This window comes from Saccopteryx bilineata, chromosome 1 (assembly GCF_036850765.1).
Source record: "Saccopteryx bilineata isolate mSacBil1 chromosome 1, mSacBil1_pri_phased_curated, whole genome shotgun sequence".
In the NCBI taxonomy this organism is placed as follows: Eukaryota; Metazoa; Chordata; class Mammalia; order Chiroptera; family Emballonuridae; genus Saccopteryx; species Saccopteryx bilineata.
Window position 1 is genome coordinate 312,869,887 of NC_089490.1, and position 3,023 is coordinate 312,872,909.

General features: G+C 40.1%; 1 non-coding gene across 1 annotated transcript; it reads left to right on the forward strand.

The window, feature by feature from the left end:
* The first annotated feature begins 2,016 nt into the window (after positions 1–2,016).
* LOC136321218 (small nucleolar RNA SNORA42/SNORA80 family) lies at positions 2,017–2,151 on the forward strand. The gene has a single exon (XR_010728497.1). It is a non-coding gene; the product is annotated as a small nucleolar RNA SNORA42/SNORA80 family (small nucleolar RNA).
* The last annotated feature ends 872 nt before the right edge of the window (positions 2,152–3,023 follow it).

Sequence of the window (3,023 nt, forward strand, 5' to 3'; positions counted from 1 at the left end):
TTTGTCAAAAATCAGTTGGCCATATGTGTGTGATTCATTTTTGGACTTTTAAATTGTTTCTATTGATCAATCTGTTCATCTTTACGTCAATACTTGAAATCAAGCTGGGTAAATTCTCCAAATTTGTTTCTCTTTTTCAAAGTTGTTTGGGCTACTATAGTTCCTTTACATTTTTATATAAATTATAGAATTAACTTTCATTTCCTACACAAACGCCTGCTAGGATCATTATTCAACATTTGATTTACAGATCGGTTTCCTAGCAACATTAAGATATCTGATTTATGATCATGTCTCAGACATCACTGATCTATATACAGTGTCCAATTTTTGATAGCTGGTATCTAGGTAAAACAATGTAAGAAAATCAGAAAGGGAACAAGCTGGAGCAGTAAGCAACTTTAATTATTGACAATAATGTAAGTCATGGGATCTCAGTTACAGCTCTACTCTGGGTGACCTAGAGATTTGCTTGAGTGATCGAAAAACTACACTTCTCACTGTCCCTTAATATGACAATCTAGTATTGATTTCTTTATACATTGCAGAAATGATTGTTACTCCTTCTCTTCTACTCTATCTCACTAGCAGTCCACTTTGAAAGATGACAGGTCTGAATGAATCCTTATTATGCCCTTGTTTCTCATGCTCAGTGAAATTCCTTTTGCCCAAGCTCCTGGATTTTGATAGTTCAAGCAGTGTATCATTAGTTTATTACATTTTGGCCACCCAAGTTAGGTGGATTTGGGATACTACCAGAATTTTACAGAGACATCTGTCCTCAACATCCTTCCTGGATTTGGTCCAAACCCTACTATAATTTGAACATTGTCCTTCATACATTGTGACTTGGAGTAATAGCTGTTTCAATTTATCAAAGATGGGTTTTTTTAATTGCTTTTCTCTTTCTTTTTTTCTTTCTTTCTTTCTTTTTTTTTTTTTGCTTCTCATTCTTTTATTATTAGTATTAATTTGGGTTTTAGAAAACACATTGTAAAAGGACAAAACCACAACTAAACAAAGCCTTTCCTTTTCCACCTTGGTTAACTTTAAGATGTTAAAATCATCTTTCTTCATGCTTGGGTCAGTGTTTGGTTGAGGAGAGAAAAGAGAGGAGAGAAGAGATGTTGAAAGAACTTTGCTAAAAAGAACCCTGTAGGAATCTCTGTTTTAGTTTACCTGGCAGGGACTTTCTCAACATCTATCCCATTTGTGCCCTGCAAAAATCACCACTCTGCCTTATCAAACGGATGTATCAAACACTTTATCTCTAATTCAGCTGAGATAAAAAGAATGACAAATTACCAGAACAGGTAAATTCACAAAGTGACAATTGATTTACTGGTTTTCAGGAACTTTCCTTATACAGCATCTATTCTTCATGTAGCCAAGATCATTTCCAGCTCTTGTTCTTCAGTTCTGTTCACTGGGTAGGGATCTTGCACATGTCTGCCCCACAGGAGCCGGCCTGGGCACCAGCTCTTTTTTATATACAGTGTGAAGAAACTGAAGTTCAGAGAAGTTAGGTGACACAGTCAAAGGCATTAATTCAGACACTGCAGAGCCAAGACTCTACCTTCTTCTTTTTTTTTTTTTTTGTACTTTTCTGAAGCTGGAAAAAGGGAGACAGACAGACACCTGCCCGTGCCTGTCTTGGATCCACCCGGCACGCCCACCAGAGGGTGATGCTCTGCCCATCTGGGGTGTCGCTCTGTCGCGACCAGAGCCATTCTAGCGCCTGAGGCAGAGGCCACGGAGCCATCCCCAGCACCCAGGCCATCTTTGCTCCATTGGAGCCTTGGCTGCGGGAGGGGAAGAGAGAGACAGAGAGGAAGGAGAGGGGAAGGGGTGGAGAAGCAAATGGGCGCTTCTCCTGTGTGCCCTGGCCAGGAATCGAACCCGGGACTTCTGCACGCCAGGCCGACGCTCTACCACTGAGCCAACCGGCCAGGGCCAAGACTCTATCTTCTTAGCTAAAGGTGCTATTATTTTATTTTTTAAAAATATCATCTCTGAGCATGGTAATGGCTTTATGATGGGTCCTTCCCAGGGCCCCTTATAGTATCTGCACACCAGAGTCAATTGCAGCCTTGAACCACTGCCCAGCCTCCTTACCTGTGATCTTTGAGCACTGATGGAGGTTGTACACTGTATCTCTAATAACTGTCTTAGGAGGATTATATTATTTCTTCAGACACTGGTTCAGAGCATATAGTCACATGCCTCAGGTCATACTGATGAAAATTGTAGAGCTGAGCTAGGACTCAGATATGACCTAAATCCAGGATACTTTCCAGTGCAGAAGGCTGCATCCCAACTAAACTGGTTAGCTAGTACTTTCTTCTTCCCTCAACCCAGCAGCCCCTATCATATATTTTGGCTATATCACTTCTTTTTTTTTTAATGTTTTATTTTTTTTAATTTTTTTATTATTTATTCATTTTAGAGAGGAGAGGGGGGGAGGGAGAGAGAGAGAGAGAGAGAGAGAGAGAGAGAGAGAGAGGAAAGACAGAGAGAGAGAAGGGGGGAAGCATCAACTCCCATATGTGCCTTGACCAGGCAAGCCCAGGGTTTTGAACTGGCGACCTCAGCATTTCTAGGTCGATGCTTTATCCACTGCATCACCACAGGTCAGGCTATATCACTTCTTGAATTAGTCCAAATAGTCTAGTTCATACAAGGTGGTTTCAAACTCTGAATAAAGCCAATGGGGAAAAATCTTACTTGTAAACCCTTTATTGATACTGTTCTAAAATGTCATCAAGTAGCAGAGATTTGGAAAGTTTCCACTATAACCAGCTATGAGATACTGAATTAGAGGCTCTCAAAGTTAATTGTGTTGTAAATATTGCAGTACCAGGTTTAATCATCTGATCTTGTTTCAAGTTTACCTACCTGGAAAAAAAAACTGTGCTGCTTTATTACCTGGAATGGCAAAATTTTCATGAGTTATCAGAAGTGCTACGCTGTATCTGGTAGGAAGGAAAATTATTTTCTTGAACTCTTTCAAATCCGTCTTTGAA